A 21,598-nucleotide genomic window follows, 5' to 3' on the forward strand; every position below is an offset into this window, starting at 1 on the left:
ATTCCCAAGACCTTTGCAAAATAAAGGCTTTGATTTTTTTTTTAACTAAATGCAGAACATTCCCTTCAATGCCCAAATCCACCTTTGCAGCCCAAGTCAGTCCAAGTTGCACTGTTTCTGCAGCATGTCAGAGCCTCTGGCTTCTTTCCTCTCTCCCCCTTCTCTCAATTAATCTCTGAAACCTACATGAGGATGTAATAAAATGCAAATTCAGGGAGAAGGATGCAGTTTTCAGAAAAGGTCTCATCCTCCTCCTACCCTATATGGAAATTCCCTTATGGTTAAACAACAAAAATGGAAATATTAAAACCCTCAGCTGGAAACAAACACTTAAGCACCTATTCTCCTTTCCAGATAACGTTTCCCTCAATCATTATTTTTCCACTCTTTTGAGAGCCTTCTAGGCTGGAAGTTGTTTCATCTCACCCATCTTGGGTCTCTCCTAGGTCTCACTTCTGCCTTCACCAGGCTTGAAGTTGTATACCCCCAGGCTATCAGAACTTTGACTCTGACTAGGCTCAATTCTAGACTTTACTGGGGAATGGGGAGAAGCTAAAAGCTGGGGGTGGAAGAGAAAGGGAAATAGAGGGAACATTCCAGAGACAGTGGTGTCCCGGAAGGGGAATTAGGCTGGCAAAATGGGGAACAGAAAGCCACCTCTATTCCTCCCAAGGGACCCCTAACTCAAGCAAAGCCTGCTAAAGCACTTTATTCTCCAGACTCAAATTGCCTTAACCTGTAAGCAAATGCTTCCTTAGCCATTTATCCACAAGCCCATTTGCTCCACCTGCAGCAATGAAAGAAGCACTGTTTTTGCAAGCCGGGCTGCTACCCAGACTGCAAGGAGACACTCTATGCAGAATTCAGTCACTGGTGGAGAAAAATAAGTTTTTCTTTGCAGGCCTTGCTGCCTAATACAACTATATCAACAATTTCTCCCACTGTGTAAACCTCATCTGAAAACCTTTCCCTTTTACCTAGGATGCAAAAATGTAATGTTATCCTCCATATCCTGGTTTAAAGAACTACACCAGGAAAGACATTTCATGATAGGCTAGGATATCATTTACCTCTAATTCCAGCATGCATGTACCTAGAAAACCAACAAAGGGGTAAGTTATGCCGTGCCATGACTTCTCTTCCCAGATTTCTATCCTGAAATCTTAACAAAATTCGATTTTAAAAACCTCAAGGTTTGTATTCTTCACGAGCACATGAATACCTTGAGTTCTACCTAGAGACCTCTAGTTTCTGACAGAGCTAACTTGGAAAGGGCTGCTTGCCAGGGTACAAGGATGCTGCAGCTTTCAGGTGACTCCTTCGTGCCCAGAAGCAAGGCAGTTCAACAGACACAGTGCAATGAAATTGTCCCTTTTCAGGACTTTGCAGTCCCCATGGGGGAGCCCATCGTGCCGGCCACTCTGCAGTCTTGGGGTGAACATGCCCTGCAAAGCAGATTCGGTGTGAGGAGACTCTGGAAAGTCTACAGGCGGTGGGAAACTGTTCCGGGATCTCTCATTTTCAGCACAGGCTGTTGCTTATTCAGCAGAAAACCCACGGCCCCATCTTCACACCAAATTACAGTACTCTCCCGCCTCTTTCATTGAAATTGCCACTCGCATCCCTAATGAGTGATCCGTGCTCACCTCAAGTTCCTAAGAGAGTTTCTTTATCGGTTCCAAAGAAACTGCCCAGATTCTGGAAAGGAGAGAAAGCTCCTCCCCCTTTTCACTTTCACTTAATAATGAACTGTTGGAAGTTTTGTGGATCCTTAAGGTCGCTGTGCTCACCTCATCGGTGTCGGACCGCCGAGAAGCGCCAAGCCTGCTGCTATGTGCAGGAACCTCACGGTTCCCCGGCGTCTCGCGGGTTCGCGGGCCTGGAAGGGGCGGGCCGGGGCAGAGACAGGGGCCTGCGCCCATCGCCCCGCCGGGAGCCGGGCGTGGAGGCGGCGGGACGGCGGCGCCTGCCTCTGAGGTGTGCGCGGGGCGCAGGACGCCTCTGGCCGGGGCACTGGCTGAGCCACGCCTGCCCGCCCCTCCCTGGCGCCGCCCGCGTGGCGCGCCTCGACCCCGCTCTCCCGCGAGGGCCGGGAGGGCTCCGAGACCTTGCAGACTCCACGCGCCGCGCGGCTCCTCCAGCTCCTCGGTTCTTTCTCCTTGCTTGGCCGCCGAGTCCCCTGGGGCGGCCCCGCCTCCGGCCGTCTCCTCGGAGACCTTCCCTGGGGGGCGCCTTCCCCTCAGCGCCCCTTCCCGGGCCTCGAGCCAGAGGCTGCCGGAGGAGCTGGCCCCGGGGCGAGGAGCTTCAGGTTCGGGTCCCTAGCCGGCCTCCGTAAGGAGACTGGAAGGATTCTCCGCGAATGCTCATTTTTGTTTCTGGAGTAGGGTCGGAGTTACCAATTAATTTTCTTATTTTATACTCTCTGGGATTGCCAAATTCTTTACGTTGAGTTTTTGCTTATTTTTTAATCAGACAAGTACGTTTCTTTTTCCAAGAATGCTAACAGAAGACCATAAACAAGATGTTCGCACCCAGCCCCTGTCTTCCGCTTAAAAATATGTGTGAGGTGTTGTGTTTAAGACACCCTCAAGGAGAAACATACAGGGGAGACCTGGAAAGGGTCCTGGGAATCCACTTAGACTTTCCATATTATATTTAAGTTTCACTTATTTTAAAATCTCAGACGTATCTACGTGCGTTAGGACATTCCACATTTTTACAACTGCCCAGAGGAAATCTTTAGTTGTAGGGGAAGATAGAGGCCAGGTCCGCAGACCCCACTGGGACAAGACAGTGGCGACGTTCTTAGCTGTTTTACACACTGTGATACCCAAAGACTTCTTTTCACAGAATTCTACTGAGGGAGAAAACGAGAGGAAGAAAGAAGGATAGACAAGGTTTTCCTCAAGGCAGTAAGCAAAAAGCTGGTTTCTCAGGAGAAAGAATTACGTCTGAGATTTTACCCAGGACTCTCCAGATCTCTCATTCTAGGCAGCCAGACCCTTTCATTTGGAACGTGCAGAAACTGGGGAGGACCATCTGTCTCCTCCCTGGGGGCTGCCTGAGTTAAAAAGGCCTAGATCCATCTTTTTTCCCTAGGAGAGGTGACTTCAGAGTCTAGAGCCAAATCTTCACTTCTGTGGTTCTAGATTGAGGATTTGCCCTTCTGACCTCTGTGGGGCTTTTATTTTACCTGGGAATTCCCCTGGGCTCTTCACCTGTTACTCTCATCAACCCCTCTCTATATTCTGCAAGATATTGAAATCTTTCTCCCATCTTGGCCCCCACCTCCAATCCCAGTGTTCTCTTTTCTCAGATTGGAGGATTTCCAACCCCTCAGTTGCCAGGCACTGAAGGTTTTCATCTTCCAGGCCTGCCATGTTTACCTCTGAGATGTTTCTGAAAACTGTCCCCTTCTCAGCATTCTCACACTGCTGCTCTTGATAGGCTTTGATTATCTGGGACGGAATTGTTTCAATAATTTCCTAACTGATTTTCTTGCCTCCTATCCCCACTACCAACACAGACTTAAGAATGTCACTCTCTTGACAAAACAAGCCAACATCCTCTATCCTCTGTTCCACTCCCAAATCTGCAGTAACTTTCCTGTGCAATGTAATAAATACAGTGTAAACTTTCACAAGGACAGGGAGTGGCCAAGATGGATGACCAGAAGCTGGTAATGTGCGTGACTCTCACGGAGAGGAACAGAAGGGACGAGTAGACACAACACCTTCAACTGAAACATCCGGGTACTTGCATTGGGATTAATCAAGGAAACAACTTGACCCGCAGAGAGCAAGGAAAAGCAAGACAGGACAACATCCCATCTGGGAGCATCAGGGAGCCAGGGGATCTTCCCCCGCCCAGGGAAATGGTAAGTGAATGAGCAACCCCGGAAACCATGCTTCTCCCACAGATCTTTGCAACCCTCCTGTCAGGAGATCTCCTTGTGAATCCACTCCACCAGCAGCAGGGCCTTCAGTCTTCAGTCTGCCAGACAGGGCTATATGGAGTCTCAGCAGAGCAGCCACTCAGGCACACTGGAGCCTTAGATATTTGGACTTTCTGGCAAAAGTAGCTGCATCTCCCACAAAGAGGGAGTTTACATTCCTGTTCATACTCCTAGGAAAGAGGCTGAATCCGGAGGGCTGGGCAGCAACAGCCCAAAGGGCCCACTTCCACAACACCTCACACAAGATAAGACCCACTGGCTTGGAATTCCAGCCAGCTACCAGTAGCGACATAGCACCTGCTTAAGAAGGAGCTCCCAGGGGAGGGATAGGCCAACATCTTTGCTGTTCAGGAGACTTAGCTGTTCCAGCCTTCAGGGTTTGGAGAGTCTGAGATGATCTGGGGCTGTAGGGATGCCCCAGCACAGCACAGATACTCTACCAAAATGTGGCCAGACTGCTACTTTAAGTGGGTGCCCAATCCCATTCCTACTCACTGGGTGTGACCTCCCAACCAGAGCTTCCAGCCACCACCCCGCCTGAGCTCTTCAGCTGTGACAGAGATCTGAATTCCCCCTGGGATGGCACTCTTAGAGGGAGGGCCAGGTTGCCATCTTTGCTGTCTGGGTGACTTAGCTCTTCCAGTCTTTGGGTTGTGGAGTGTCTGAGGTGACCAGGAGCTGAAGTGGACCCCCAGCACAGCACAGCTGCTATACAGAAACATGACCAGACTGCCTTTTTAAGTGGTCCCCAGCCTGTTCTTCCTCATTGGGTGGAACCTCCCAAACAGGGTCTTCAGCCACTTCCTACAGGTGCCTTTGGGCCAGCAACAGGTCCATACCTCCCTGGGACAAAGCTCCCAGGGGGAGGGACAGGCTGCCATCTTTGCCGTGTCACAGCCTTCACTGGGGACACCTCCAGGTTCTGGAAAATCTGAGGTGACTAGGGACTGGAGCAGGCCCTAAGCATACCAGAGGAGCCCTATAGAAAAGTGGCCAGACTGTTTTGTGGGTGCCCATTCCCATATCTCCTCACTGGGCAGGTCCTCCAGGTCTGGGCTTCCAGCCACTCCCCACCAGAGCTATCCAGCCAATACCAACTCAGCGACTCCCAGGACAGTGCCTCCAGGGGCAACTGAAAACCTCTCAGCCACTGCCTCTGCCATGGAACTCCCCTTGCCACCCTTGCACTAAAGAAGGAGCAAAGACCCTAAGTGCCTTCTCCATACCAACAAGCTGCAATAGACCCAAGAAAGGAGGCTGGTCCATCTCTCACGGATTCCACACCACTCACCAGACAGGGAACCCCTGGCTGGGGTCCAAAGCACGAATCCTCCATCTTGGGCTGATTGCACTGAGCAATTGGTAACCTGCATTTCTCTGGGGGTAGAGCCCCCAGGAGTCAAGCAAACAATCCTTGGCCACGACACCTACTAAGATCTCTTCCTCTGCTACTTCTAAGCCAGGGAAGGAACATAAACACTGAGATCACTCCAGAGCGGTAGTGGGCAGTCCAGGAATGCTAAATTGTGAACTACAGCCAGCACTCAAGGGGGAGAGGAACTCACAGTTTCAGAGCACTGAGAGGGAACACAGCTGCAACTCTGAAGAAACATACAGGAGCAGAAGTCTACCAACTGACCAATAAGCCTAAGTGTCACCTGCAGGATCACACCCCAAAGCTTCAACACCAAAAATATCTCGCTAACATACCCACTTCTGAAACCAGAGACAGGAAGTCAGCTTCAAATAAAGACCCTACACAAAGCCTCAGCACAGTGAAAATATCCAAAAAAGAAGTCTATTGACTGTAGTCAATCTACGTTGCAGTTAAATGAACACCCACACACAGAGATGAGAAAGAACCAATGCAAGAACTCCAGTTACTCAAATGGCCAGAGTATCAGACATCTTCCAAACGATAACACCAGTTCTCCAGCAAGAGTTCTTAACCAGGCTGAACTGGCTGGAATAACAGAAATAGAATTCAAACTATGGATAGGAACGAAGAGATCATCAAGATTCAGCAAGATGGCAAAACCTGATCCAAGGAAAATAAGAATTACAATAAAGTAATACAGGTGCTAAAGGATGAAATAGCCAGTATGAAAAAGAACCTAATGGGTCTGACAGAGCCGAATAACACAATACAAGAATTTCACAGTGTGGGTCAGGTACAGTGGCTCAAGCCTGTAATCCCAGCATTTTGGGAGGCTGAGGTGGGCAGATCACCTGAGGTCAGGAGTTTAAGACCAGACTGGCTAATATGGTGAAACCCCATCCCTACTAAAAATACAAAAATCAGCCAGGTATGGTGGCAGGTGCCTGTAATCCTAGCTACCTGGGAGGCTGAGACAGGAGAATCCCCTGAACCTGGGAGGTGGAGGTTGCAGTGAGCCATTTGCTCTCCAGTCTAGGTGACAGAGAAAGACTCTGTCTCCAAACAAACAAACAAACAAACAAAACAGGCCGGGCATGGTGGCTCATGCCTATAATCCCAGCACTTTGGGAGGTCGAGGCGGGTGGATCACCTGAGGTCAGGAGTTCAAGACCAGCCTGGGTAACATGGTGAAACCCCGTCTCTACTAAAAATACAAAAATTAGCTAAAAAATTAGCCGGGTGTGGTGGTGCACACCTGTAATCCCAGCTGCTTGGGAGGCTGAGGCAGGAGAATCACTTGAATCCAGGAGGTAGAGGTTGCAGTGAGCTGAGATTATACCATTGCACTCTAGCCTGGGTGACAGAGTAAGACTAAATCTCAAAACAAAACAAAAACAAAAACAACAAAGAATTTCACAATGCAATTACAAATATTAACAGGAGAATAAACCAAGCTGAGGAAAGAATCTAAGAACTTGAAGACTGGTTCTCTGAAATAAGACAGTCAGACAAAAATCAAGAAAAAAAGAATAAAAAGGAGTGAACAAAACCTCTGAGAAGTATGGGATTACGTAGAGTCCAAATCTATGAATCACTGGCCTACTTGAAAGGGAGGGGGAGAAAGCAAACAACTTGGAAAATATATTTCAAAATATCGTCCATGAAAACTTCCCCAACCTTGCTAGAGAGGCCAACAGTTGAATTCAGGAAATACAGAGAACTTCTGCAAAATTCCACACAAGAAGATCATCCCCAAGACACATAATCATCAGATTTTCCCAGGTTGAAATGAAAGAAAGAATGTTAAAGGCAGCTAGAGAAAGGGCAGTTTACCTACAAAGGGATCCCAATCAGGCTAACAGTGGGCCTCTCAGCTGAAGCCCTATAAGCCAGAAGAAACTGGAGGGTCTATATTCAACAACTTTTTTTTTTTTTGAGATGGGGTATCGCTCTGTCACCCAGGCTGGAGTGTAATTCCAGCTCACTGCAACCTCTGCCTCCCAGATTCAAGTGATGTGCCTGCCTCAGCTTCCCAGATAGCTGGGATTACAGACACCTGCCACCATGCCCACCTAATTTTTGTATTTTTAGTAGAGATGGGGTTTCACCATGTTTGCCAGGCTGGGATATTTAACATCCTTAAAGAAAAAACTTCCACCAAGAATTTCATATCCAGCCAAACTAAGCTTCCTAAGTGAAGGAGAAATAAGATCCTTTTTATTTTTTATTTTTTATTTATTTATTTATTTTTCTTTTTTTTTTTGAGACGGAGTCTCGCTCTGCTGCCCAGGCTGGAGTGCAGTGGCCGGATCTCAGCTCACTGCAAGCTCCGCCTCCTGGGTTTACACCATTCTCCTGCCTCAGCCTCCCAAGTAGCTAGGACTACAGGCGCCCGCCACGTTGCTCGGCTAGTTTTTTGTATTTTTTAGTAGAGACGGGGTTTCACCGGGTTAGCCAGGATGGTCTCGATCTCCTGATCTCGTGATCCGCCTGTCTTGGCCTCCCAAAGTGCTGGGATTACAGGCTTCAGCCACTGCGCCCGGCCAAGATCCTTTTTAGATAAGCAAATGTTGAGAGACTTCATTACCACTGGACCTGCCTTACAAGAGATCTTGAAAGGAGCACTGAATACAGAAAGGAAAAACCACTACCAGCTTATGCAAAAACACACTTACACAGACCAGGGTCACTGTAAAGCAACCACACACACAAGCCAACATAGTAACCAGCTAACAGCACAACGACAGGATCAAATCCACACATATCAGTACTAACCTGGAATGTAAACTTAAATGCCCTGCTTAAAATGCATGGAGTAGCAAACTGGATAAAAAAGCAAAACCCAAAGGTCTGCTGTCTTCAAGAGATCCATCTCATATATAATGACACTCATGGGCTCATAATAAATGGATGGAGAAAAATCTACCAAACAAATGGAAAACAGAGATAAGCAGGGGTTGCAATCCTAATTTCAGACAAAACAAATTTTAAACTGACAGAGATTTAAAAAGACAAGGAAGAGCATTCCATAATGGTAAAGGTTTCGATTCAACAAGAAAACCTAACTATCCTAAATATATGTGCACCCAACACAGGAGCACACAGATTCATAAAGCAAGCTCTTAAAGACCTACAAAGAGATACAGTGTCACAAAGTAATAGTGGGAGACTTCTACACTCCACTGACAGTATTAGACAGATCATTGAGGCAGAAAATTAACAAAGATATTCAGCACCTAAACTCAACATTGGACCAAATGGATCTGATAGACCTTTACAGAAGTCTCCACCCCAAAAGAGCAGAATATACATTCTTCTCATTGCCACATGGCACATACTCTCAAATTGACTGCATAATTGGACATAAAACAGTCCTCAACATATGTAAAAGAACCAAAATCATATCAAACACACTCTCGGTTCACAGCACAATAAAAATAGAAGTTGGCCGGGAGCGGTGACTCATGCCTGTAATCCCAGCACTTCAGGAGTCCAAGGCGGGCAGATCGTGAGGTCAGGAAATCGAGACCAGCCTGACCAACGTGGTGAAACATTGTCTCTACTAAAAATACAAAAATTAGCCAGGCGTGGTGGCGCGCCACTGTAATCCCAGCTACTCAGGAGGCTGAAGCAGGAAAATTGCTTGAACCCAGGAGGCGGAGGTTGCAGTGAGCCGAGATTGTACCACTGCACTCCAGCCTGGACGACAGAGCAAGACTCCGTCTCGAAAGAAAAAAAAAAAATAGAAGTCAACACAATGAAAACTGCTAAAAACCATACAATCCCATAAAAATTAAACAACATGCTCCTGAATGACTTTTGAGTAAATAATTAAATTAAGGCAGAAATCAAGAAGTTTTTTGAAAATAATGAAAACAAAGATACAACATACCAGACCCTCTGGGACACAGCTAAGGCAGTATTAAGTGGGAAATTCATAGCACCCACATCAAAAAGTTAGAAAGATATCAAATTAACAACTTAACTTCATGACAGAAAGAATTAGAGAAGCAAGAACAAATCAGCCCCAAAGCTAGCCGAAAACAAGAAATAACAAAAATCAGACAGAGCTCGGTGGCTAATGCCTGTAATGCCAGTACTTTAGGAAGCCAAGAAAGGTGGATCATTTGAGGTCACGAGTTTGAGACCATTCCTACAGAAACTATTCCAAAAGAAATGAGGAGGAGGGGCTTCTCCCCAACTCATTCCATGAGGCTAGCATCATCTTGCTACCAAAATCTGTCAGAGATACAACAAAAAAAGACTTGAGGCCAATATCCCTGATGAACATTAATGCAAAAATCCTCAATAAAATACTGGCAAACTGAATCCAGCAGCACATCAAAAAGCTAATCCACCATGACCAAATAGGCTTCATCCCCAGGATGCAAGGTTGGTTCAACGCAAGAAAATCCATAAATGTGATTCATCTCATAAATAGAACTAAAGACAAAACCACCTGCTCAATAGATGCAGAAAAAGCTTTCAATAAAATTTAACATCCCTTCGTGTTAAAAACTCTCAAGAAATTGCAAAACAAAGCAAAGAGCATCCAAATAGGAAGAAAGGAAGTCAAACTATCTGTAGATGACATGATTCTATATCTAGAAAACCCCACAGTCTTGACCCAAAAGCTCCTTCAGCTGATAAACAGGTTCAGAAAAGTTGCAGGATGTAAAACTAATGTACAAAACTTACTAGCATTCCTATACACCACCAACAACCAAACTGAGAACCAAATCAGAAAGGCAGTTCCATTCACAATTGCCTCACATTAAAAAAATAAAATACCTAGGAATATGGCTAACCAGAGAGGTGAAACATCTCTACAATGAGAATTATAAAACACTGCTCAAAGAAATCAGAGATGACATGAACAAGTAGAAAAACATTCCATGCTCATGCATAGGAAGAATCAGTATCATTAAAATGGCTATAATGCCTAAAGCAACTTATAGATTCAATGCTATCCCTATTAAACTACCAATGACATTCTTCACAGAACTAGAAAAAATTATTTTAAAATGTATATGGAACCAAAAAAGAGCCCAAATAGCCAAGGCAATCCTAAGCAAAAAGAGCAAAGCTGGAGGAATCATACTACCCAACTTCAAACTATACTGCGAGGCTACAGTGACCAAAACAGCATGGTACTGGTACAAAAACGGCCACATAGACCAATGGACAGAAAAGAGAGCCCAGAAATAAGGCTGCCCATCTGATCTTTTACAAAGCTGACAAAAACCAGCAATGGGGAAGACTCCCTATTTAATAAATGGTGCTGGGATAACTGACTAGCCATATGTAGAAGATTGAAGCTGGACCCCTTCCTTAAACCATATACAAAAATCAACTCAAGATGGATTAAATGACGAGTTAATGGGTGCAGCGAACCAACATGGCACATGTGTACATATGTAACAAACCTGCACATTGTGCACATGTACCCTAGAACTTAAATTATAATAATAATTTTTAAAAGATGGGTTAAAGACTTAAATGTAAAGCCCAAAACTATAAAAGTCCTGGAAGACAACCTAGGCAATATCATTCTGGACCTAGGGATGGACAAAGATACCATGACAAAGACACCAAAGCAACTGCAACAAAAGCAAAAATTGACATGGGATCTAATTAAGAGCTTCTGCACAGTAAAAGAAATAATCATCAGAGTGAACAACCTACAGACTGGGAGAACATTTTTGCAGTCTATCCATCTGATAAAGGTCTAATATCCAGCATCTCCATGGAACTTAAAACAAACTTGCAAGAAAAATACAAGCAACTCCATTAAAAAACGAGCAAAGGACATGAACACACACTTCTCAGAAGAAGACATTTATGTGGCCAAAAAACGTGAAAAAAAAGATCAACATCACTGATCATTAGAGAAATGCAAATCAAAACCGTAATGAGATACCATCTCACGTGATTATTAAAAAGTCAAGAAAAAGATGCTGGTGAGGCTGTGGAGAAATAGAAACGCTTTACACTATTGGTGGGAATGTAAATTAGTTCAACCGTTGTGGAAAGCAGTATGGAGATTCCTCAAAGAGCTAAAAGCAGGACTACCATTCAACCCAGCAATCCCATTACTGGGTATATACCCAGAGGCATATAAAGCATTTTACCATAAAGATACATGTATGTGAATGTTCATTGCAGCACTATTCACAATAGCAAAGACATAGAATGAACCTAAATGTCCACCAATGACAGACTGGATAAAGAAAATGTAGTACATATACACTATGGAATCTTATGCAGCCATAAGAAAGAAGGAGATCATGTCTTTTGCACGAACGTGATGGAGCTGGGGTCTATCATCCTTAGCAAACTAGCACAGGAACAGAAAACCAAATACCACATGTTCTCACTTATAAGTGGGAGCTAAATGATAAGAATTTGTGAACATAAAGAAGGAAATAACAAACACTGGAGTTTACTTCAGCAGGGAGGATGGGAGGAGGGAGAGGAGCAGAAAAGGTAACTATTGGGTGCTGAGCTTAATACCTGGGTGATGTACAACAGACCCCCATGACGTGTTTATCTATGTAACAAACCTTCACATGTACCCCCAAAACTAAAATAAAAATTCAAAAAATAACTTAAAAAAAAAAGAGAAAACCTTTCACAATTGGGAATCAGCTTACCTTTCCAATCTTCTGTCCACTCAGCACCTGTGTTCCACTTGTACCAAGCTGGGCCAATTCCCAATCTTTGGATACACCCTGTGTTTTTAATGCCTCTGATGATTTTGCTCACCCTGTCCTCAATTTCTCTTTATTTCCATCTTTGCCCATTGAATTGCTCCTGAGCCTCCAAGATCCAGCTCCAATACCTTCTCCTATAATGATGTTCTTCCAGATCTTTCCAGTCAGATCCGTGGTATCAGTTCATGTTTCCTTCCCAGCACTGTGCCTCAGTTCTAGCCCTTACTAAGTACAGATATACGTTACAGCCGGCTGTGTCCTCCTATCTCCCCACAGGATCTGCAAGGCAGGGTGTGTTTCTGTTTCATCTTCAACCCCCAAGGCAATTGGCCACACATACCTTTAAAAATAAATAACATCCAGCCAGGCGCGGTGGCTCATGCCTGGAATCCCAGCACTTTGAGAGGCCGAGGAGGGCAGATCATGAGGTCAAGAGATCGAGACCATCCTGGCCAACACGGTGAAACCCCGTTTCTACTAAAATTACAAAAATTAGCTGGGCATGGTGGCACGCACCTGTAGTCCCAGCTACTCGGGAAGCTGAGGCAGGAGGATCGCTTGAACCTGGGAGGCAGAGGTTGCAGTGAGCTGAGATCGTATCACTGCACTCCAGCCTGGTGAAAGAGCCAGACTCCACCTCAAAAAACAAAACAACAACAAAATAAAATAAATAAATAACATGCTTTGATTGTATATAAATCATGTACTTATTAAAAATTCAAATACATAAACATATAAGAAAGGGAATAAACCTCCACCTCCTGCATTAATCACAGGTAATGTTTCAGTAATCAAATTTTCATGCATCTCTTTATGTGCACGTCCATGCATATTGCACAAATGGAATCATTTTGTGTGTGCTTGGTTTTCTTTTGGACCTCCTCTTTTCTAGTCTTTCCTTACCTGACTCTCCGCCTCACTGCTTTCCCCAACTCACAGCTATTTAACAGGCTAAGCAATGTATAGCTTTTCTTAATTTTTCCATGCAAATATCTGTATCAGTTTTTTGTTCTTGCTTATTTTACAAAATGTTTTATCATGGTATATACACTTCTCTGCTTCTTGCTTTTCTCATTAAAAAAAAAAGTCATAACAATTTTTCCAATTCAACTGATATAAGTTCTAATTCATTCTTTTATTTTAGACCTTGTGCAATGTTCCATGGTATGGATGTACCAAAATTTATTCAAGAGATCCCCTAGCTATGACATTCAACTTCTTTTTTTGAAAAAATAGCTATTGCCATCAATGCTTCAATAATCGTTCTTACATGTATATCCAAATTCCCTGGTACTTTAATTTCTGAGGGATTGATGACCAGATATGAGACTGAACTATTTAAAATGTTAATAGATTGCCATCTAAAAGGCTGTAACAGGCCAGGCACACTGGTTCCTGCCTGTAATCCCAACACTTTGGAAGGTGGAGGCTGGTTGATCATCTGAGGACTGGAGTTCAAGACCAACCTGGCCAACATGGTGAAACCCCATCTCTACTAAAAACAAAAAAAATTACCTGGGTGTGGTGGCAGACACCTATAATCTCAGCTACTCAGGAGGCTGAGGCAAAAGAATCGCTTGAACTCGGGAGGCAGATGTTGCAGTGAACCGAGATTGTGCCACTGCCCTCTAGCCTGGGCAACAGAGCGAGACCCCGTCTCAAAAAAAAAAAAAAACATAAAAAAAATAAATAAATAAGTATATAAAATAAAAGGCTGTAACAATGTGCTCTGCATAATTTTAGCCATCTGATAAGTGAATAGTGATAGTTTGTTGTTCCTTTAATTTGTATTTCACTGACTACTACTGAAGTTGCTCATGTTTTGTCTTTTTCCCCCTAAGGACTTTTAGTTCTGTAAATTGCTTATTCATATACTTAGCTCATTTTTCTTTTGAGCTACTGGTCTTTTTCTGTTCAACCCGCAGGAATTTTTTGCGTATTATAGATAGTAACTCTTTAATATGTTGTTATATATGGGAAGTACTTTCCCCAATCTCTCATTTATCTTTTAACTATGCTTGTAATTTTTTAAGCCATTACAACTTTTATAGGTTGACATGAAGCTCATGTAACATTTATTTTGTAACTAGAATCAATATAGCACTTAGGAATGAAAAATAGGCTTTGCAGTTTCAAACTTCCTAGGGAAACTGATCTTCTATTTCAGTATTTCACAACTTATTCTGGAATATGACACATCATCTGATGCCCTAATTCCATGCTTAGTTAATATTAGTTCACATTGCCACATCCACAAACATAGTTGTGTTTATAGTGTAGTACAATTTTTTTGTATATTATTATCTGGCATAATCACATTATATAAACTATTTTGATTAAACAAAATTCTACTTAACAAATACATGATGACCACTAAATATGGTTACCATTTAGTGGTCATCATGTATTTTTTTTCTGCCCCAGATTCGCTCCTTTGGAAAATGTCTGCCTCCCACTGTCACTCCCACGCAATTCTAGTGGTCTGCCAATCTTGAAACCCCACTCTCCTGACCACAATAGTGGGCACAACCCACACTAAAACAAATAGAGTTCCTGTCCCAGGAATTTGAATCTTGAATTTTCGGATGCCAGTGTCTTAAAAGAATTGAATTTAATTTCAGCCACTAAAATTCCCAGACCAACCCTGCTTGTCTTAACGTACATAGTTAGTTATTTTCTTGGATGATGGTGATGGTTGCATAACAATGTGAATGTACTTAATGCCACAGAACTGTAAAAATGGTCCAAATGGTAGTATACACATATTTACCGCAATTTACCAAAAAGCAGGACATTATAAGAGGCCTTTGGAAAGATTGTTTGTAGCCCATCTCCATGGGCTTACACTTAATGGTCATAGCAGCGGGGCAGAATGTGCATGCACTGCCGAGGCAGACAAGCTTCTTGCCTCCACTTGTGAGCCATGCCACCAACACCCTCTATTCTACTTCTCTCTAACCTCTGTTTCCTCAATAGGAATAACAAAGCAGCATGGCTCTGATGCTGAGGAGCTTTCTTGAAATCTAAAATTCTGTTAGACCACTGTAGCATATACTTGCCAATACAAAATGGCATAAAGCATAAAAGGAAATAAATTTTTTGTTTGTTTTTTGTTTTTTTGAGATGGCGTCTCGCTGTGTCACCCAGACTGGAGAGCAGTGGCGCAATCTCGGCTCAATGCAACCTCCAGCTCCCGGGTTCAAGCAGTTCTCCTGCCTCAGCCTCAGCCTCCTGAGTAGCTGGAACCGCGTCCGGCTAATTTTTGTTTGTTTGTTTCTTTGTTTTTTGAGACGGAGTCTTGTACTGCCGAGCCGGCTGGAGTGCAATGGCACGATCTCAGCTTGCTGCAACCTCCGGTTCCTGTGTTCAAGCAATTCTCCTGCCTCAGCCTCCCTTGTAGTTGGAATTACAGGCATGCATCGCCATGCCTGGCTAATTTTTGTATTTTCAGTAGAGACAGTGTTTCACCATGTTGGTGAGGCTGGTCTTGAACCTCTTACCTCAGGTAATCTGCTCGCCTTGGCCTCCCAAAGAGCTGAGATTACAGATGCCCGGCCTAATTTTTGGATTTTTAGTAGAGACCCGGTTTCACCATGTTGACCAGGCTAGTCTTGAACTCCTGACCTCAGGTGATCCGCCTGCCTCGGCCTCCCAAACTGCTGGGATTACAGGCGTAAAGGAAATACGTTTTTAAAAGGAAAAATAAATCCCACACCATTTAGCTATCAACTTCTAGTCCCCATCTTGCCCCCCTCACCATGCCATCACCTCAGACTCTCAGCCCCAAGCAACCTCTAATCTACTTTCTATCTCTGTAGATTCCCTGTTCATATAAATGGGATCATAAAATACATGGTGTTCTGTGACTGGGCTTCTTTGTCTGTTTTGCTTTTAACTAAGCTGCCTCTGCCTGTGAGAAGCTGTGAGAACCCAGTAGCTCTGAACAAGCCTACAGGTTTAGAAATTTTAAAGTTTTTCCATGTATAGCAGTTTTAAGTTTTCTTGTTATAAAAGTAATATATGTATTGCAAAAATATCAAAGGATATAAAATTAACAAAAATAATAAAATAAAAATCGGTTCTAATCCCACCACCCAGAAATAACCACTGTCAACATTTTGGTAAATATTCTTTCAGAGCTAGGCATATTATAAACACATACACATACATATATCATACTACATGTATTTAAAATTTTTTCCTGATTTTAAAAGTTATAGATGCTTGTGAATGGCTATTAAAATGGTATAGCAATGTAAAATTTAGGATAGAATGTCCTTCAGAATCCTTCTATGTGTCTTCACTTAAGAATATATCAAAACATTTTCCACATTCACTCATAGAGATCTATTTCATTTCTTCCAACAGTTGTTAGTAGTTCACTATAGGAATCTGCCATTGTTTGTTTTGGCATTCTCCATTGATAAAATTTGTGTAGCTTCTATTTTTTTTCACTGAAATGACACAATCAAGATTGTGTCACTTGATTCTTTGTGTTGGTATTTCGTAGAAGTGGAATTTGCTGGGTCAAAGGGTATGAAAATACAGTGTTGTGTAACCTGTTTGTTTTGTTTAACCTATTAAGATATTATGAACATTTTCAAGATCATTAAATATTTAATTTAGCTAGCTGGTTGTATAATCTATGAATATATTAAAATTTATTTTCCCAATCCCCTAACACTAGAAATTGAGTTATTTCTAAATTTTTCACTATTAGAAACAATCTTGCAATAAACATTACTATAGCTAAATCTTGCATGCATGCTTACAATTTTTTCCTTAAGATGAATTCCTAGATATCAAATTGCCCCTTCAAGGAGCATGTATATTAAAAATAATAACTTTTATTGTTTTCTTCTTATTACAGAAATAATACATGGTTGAGTAATCCTAGATTAGAAAATATAGATAGGCAAGAAAATGAAACGTGCATTACTTTACCACCCAGAGATAACCACTGGTAATATTGTGTAGGTGATCATTCATAACCTATACTGTTGGCATAATTTTTTTACATGAATGCAAATACAGAACACATGTTGCTTTAAACTGCCTGTAATCAATGTATTTTTATGTCTGTTATCATTTAAAATATCTGCATAGTCTTATATCTTATAAATGTACCAAAATTTACTTGCACAATCCTTATTGCTGAGCATTTAGTTTGTTAATGTACGGACTTTGAAAACTTCTCAGGTTGTTAATGTACGTACTTTGAAAACTTTTCAGGTGAGTGCTGTACGCATGGAGGGAATCCTCTCACTGTTAAGGAGCCCAGAACAAAAGGCTCCTGCCTCTTTATAGACCTGAGAGACAGGGGGAGAAGGTCTAGGAGTAGAAAGGTACTGAGTCAAAGTGGGAAAAAGTGCCTCAGCAAGGCCCCCCGTAAGGAGGCCAGTGAATGAAGGCACCAGGGCCAGGATTGTGAATATGCATGGCTGGTTGGGGTGGGGAGAAGAAGGGCTGAGTTCTTGACTGCAACTCCCTTCAGAAAGCTGCAATGCACTGACAGTGCAAGTGTGATATGGGGAGGCAGCTTCTCCTCAATCAGGCCTGTCAGACAAAGCCCAGTAATTGCTTATGATCAGGCCTGAAAGATCACACATAGGATTTTGACCTGGAGCTGGACTCCTTAATAAATAATAACAAATTGCCAAGACTTGTTCAGTCTCCCTCCCTACCACAGTACACAACAGTGCCAGTAGAAATGGAAATGTGTCAGGGATCCCAGAGAAAAGACTAAAATGATTTCTTTTGGGGTGTGTAAACTGACAACTGAGGGCAGGTCAAAGAGTTCCAACATGACTGGGCAACTGAATGAGCCTCAGCGTATCTTAAGCAGGCTGAGCCAAGTCTGATGTAATCTCCTTTTAGGAGATGAGACTGAGTCATTGCCATTTATCTCCTCTGAGGCCTCTACTTCTGGAGTGAATCTTAAGCACATATTATACAAATGCTTGATTCTGCTCCATGACCTCAGAAAGTTATGATAAATTTCTGAATCTTTATTTTTCCTTAATAAGTTGTCTATTTTAGTTTGTATTTCTTGAGTTTCCTTTAAACCCTTTTGATATTTGCTGTTTGCACTATTTCACAGTCTGTTATCCACTGTGTATACTGCTTGCGTTAAATTTTCCAGCTTCAATGTTTAAATATTTGGGAATGTAAGCATTCTCTGGGTTGCCTCCGTTACACTTTCCATGATTTCATAAACTGTCATCACATTTCCTTTCCATCTTTATTGCTTTGGCTTGACCTTTTCTTTTTTAACCCATAAGATAGGTGATTCTCAAGCCCTTTGACCATATGTGGACCTTCCTGAGTTCTATTAAATTATTGTTACTGGCCAGGCGTGGTGGCTCATGCTTGTAATCTCAACACTTTTGGAGGCCAAGGAGGGCAGATGGCCTGAGCTCAGGAGTTTGAGACCAGCCTGGGCAACATGGCAAAACCCCATCTCTGAAACAAAACAAAACAAAACAAAACAAAAAACAACAGCTGGGTGTGGTGGTGCATGCCTGTAGTCCCAGCTACTTGGGGGGCTGAGGCAGGAGGATAACTTGAGCCTGGGGGGTCATTGCTGCAGAGAGCTGAGATTGCACCACTGCACTCCAGGCTGGGTGGCAAAGTGAGACACCATCTCTGTAAGAAAATAAAATAAAATAATTATTACTACTACTATTATTTTAATTATCTATCATAGGGAAGCACTCTTGTAGGTTCTCAGAGAGGGACAAAAAGTTGAATAACTTACAACCCTTGATGAAACTATGATCTTCCCTTGGCCTATAGAAGTAGCCTATCAGGCCAAGTCTTTAGAACAGAGATATCAAAGAACATTCCAGAAGGACAGTCCATTTGCTAATTCACAGAGTTGCTCAAGTCTTTAGTAATGAGCATGAATGGAAATTAATTTTCTTAACCCTTTGTATCATAGAACTAGACTCTCCCCAAAGGTAGGGGTTACTGGACCTCACAGTCCCAACTTCTACCTAGAGATTCTCCTTCCCTATGAGTTCTAACACCAACTACCAGAGTTAGGCCAAACTGCCCTCCTTCAGGCAGTATCCCTCACCTCTGACCAGTTGGCTACAAAAAATTCAGGAAAGCACTCTACTTACAATTACAGTTGTATTATAGCAAAAGGACACAAATGCACATCTCCTTTATTCTTGCAATCCCACAGTTAAGAATTGAGACTGCAAATGTAATAGCTAATATATGACAAATTGTATTTTCAAGGATGGTATTTGTAATAGCAAAATCAAATGTAGCAAAAAAAAAAAAAAAAATAGCCACAGAAAAACTGGAAACAACATAACACAATAGGATACCTGTTAAATTATCTCATAATCACACATTTAAAAACAACAAAAAGAATGAGATAGAGTCGTGTGTGTTGACATAGAAACAGCTCCAAAATATTTTATTAAATGTAAAAAGCAAGACGCAACACAATGTGTATAAATCTTTAAAAATGAAAACTGCCTGTGTAAATACAAAACAGCACACACATATATATTAATTGCTGGAAGGATCCACAAGAAACTTGAATAATTTCCTTAGGAAAGAACGACTGGGAGACCTTCAGTTTTCATCTGATACCTTTAGAAAATATTTGCATTTGTTACTAAGGGCATATAATTTTTTTAATGGGAAAAGTAAATAGGTTGCACACCAATGTGAATGTGCTTAATGCCACTGAACTGGACACTTAAAAATGGTTAAAATGGTAAATTTGAGGTTATGTATATTTTTCCATTTAATTTTTAGTAAACAAATATATGTAAATTTATTTTAAATAAAAGAAATATCAAGAGGGGAATCAAGAAGTCACGGGAACAGAGTGTCTGAGTGCGTGAGAAGCTGGGGTGGCAGTAGAAACAGGCTCAAGGCTCTGCCTGTTGACTCCCTGAAGGCGATTTGCGTAGGAGGCCTACCTAGGCTTGGGTTCAGAAAGGAGCCGGGACATGCATATTTGTCTGAAATAGGTTGGGGAGGGGAACCTGGTAATGTTTTATTTCTATTCAAGCTGTTGATTAGACTCTGCACTGTGTGAAATTAGAGAGCAGGAGGATTTATTGGGCAGTGTGACCAGTTTTCTACCTGAGTAACCAAGGTTTGACTTGTACAGATCCTATATAAAACCTGAGATGGATTTTTCTTGGTAGTTGACAAACTGTCCTAGACTCATGGACTCCTTGAATATCAGAGCTGAAAAGAACCTTGGGGAGGCTCTCCTTTTACTTGAAGACACAGGACCAAGGAATGACTTGTACTGGTCCAAGTCACATGGATGGTACCTGACTAAGCCAGGATTGTAACTCAGGTCTCCAGGCAAATACTGTTTTCTAAAAAAAAAAAAAAAAAGGTGATACCACCAGCAATGTTCTAGGCATGGCTTCATTACTTTCACTCAATTTCTCTTCCTGTTAACTGTCCAACTGCTTCTCAGATACCAAGGTCTGGGTATTTGGTCATTATTTTTTAGACACATTGCAGGGTTCCAGTTGCTAATATCTTATCTAGGATGATTGTGCCTGTATTCTATGTGTGAGGTTAATCTATAATTTTCTGGTAGTGTACTACTATATTTCACTGATTCCATGATGCATATTTTTTTCACATTTTAACATCTCTGAAATCAGGAAAAGGTGGATGATTGCCGTTGGCCAGGGCCGTCATGGCAGTTATCGTCACCTGTGCCTGTACCTGTGCCTGTGTGAACTTGCCTGGAACCTTCCATTGACACCTGCTGGCAATAACAAGAAAGCTATGGCATCAAAACTTGCCAACGGAATGTCAGAAGTTTGGAAAAAATCAGAGACAATAATGGACGCTTCTTTTGGAAAAAGTCATATTACTCATGCTTTTTGGTGCAGAGGACAGTATTACATAGAGAAACGCTGACATCAGCAGCTTTGACTTGAAAAGTGATCCAGCCGGGCGCGGTGGCTCAAGCCTGTAATCCCAGCACTTTGGGAGGCCGAAACGGGCGGATCACGAGGTCAGGAGATCGAGACCATCCTGGCTAACACGGTGAAACCCCGTCTCTACTAAAAAAAAATACAAAAAACTAGCCGGGCGAGGTGGCGGGCGCCTGTAGTCCCAGCTACTCGGGAGGCTGAGGCAGGAGAACGGCGGGAACCCGGGAGGCGGAGCTTGCAGTGAGCTGAGATGCGGCCACTGCACTCCAGCCTGGGCAACAGAACGAGACTTTGTCTCAAAAAAAGCCCAAAGCAGTGCTTTCGGTAAACTTAAAATAAATATTCTAAGTGCTAAGAAGTGTAATGGTACATAATGTGAATTTTATAATCATTGGCAGATTAGATGAACTATGTTAACTATATTAATTTTAAACTATGAAATGAATCGAGGAAAGTCCCTTTTTTTTTTCTAGGCCTTGACCATTTAAAATAACATTATAATTCAGTAAAAGTTGCAGTGGTTGGGTCGCGGCTACCCCTCTCCGGCGGCGCGTCTCCCGCGCTTGGTACAGCTCAGCCCGTCTCCCCCAAGCCGCGAGCCCGCAGCCCCCTGTGTGGCCCG

The 21,598-nt window shown here is 42.8% G+C and overlaps 1 protein-coding gene and 1 pseudogene across 2 annotated transcripts in view; one reads left to right on the forward strand and one right to left on the reverse strand.

Annotated features, from left to right (window-relative positions):
* Positions 1–2,151, reverse strand: part of GPR156 (G protein-coupled receptor 156) — a 143,712-nt gene extending 141,561 nt beyond the window's left edge. The window contains exon 1 of the mRNA XM_011940646.1: positions 1,791–2,151. The gene's annotated coding sequence lies outside the window, so the exon portion shown is untranslated. The remainder of the gene's footprint in view (positions 1–1,790) is intronic.
* Positions 1,296–21,598, forward strand: part of LOC105510763 — a 21,731-nt pseudogene continuing 1,428 nt past the window's right edge. The window contains exons 1-3 of the transcript XR_001001609.1: positions 1,296–1,492; positions 1,777–2,331; positions 21,483–21,567. The product of XR_001001609.1 is annotated as a prostate tumor-overexpressed gene 1 protein-like (transcript). The remainder of the gene's footprint in view (positions 1,493–1,776; positions 2,332–21,482; positions 21,568–21,598) is intronic.

This window comes from Colobus angolensis, unplaced genomic scaffold (genome assembly GCF_000951035.1).
Source record: "Colobus angolensis palliatus isolate OR3802 unplaced genomic scaffold, Cang.pa_1.0 Scaffold190, whole genome shotgun sequence".
Classification (NCBI taxonomy): domain Eukaryota; kingdom Metazoa; phylum Chordata; class Mammalia; order Primates; family Cercopithecidae; genus Colobus; species Colobus angolensis.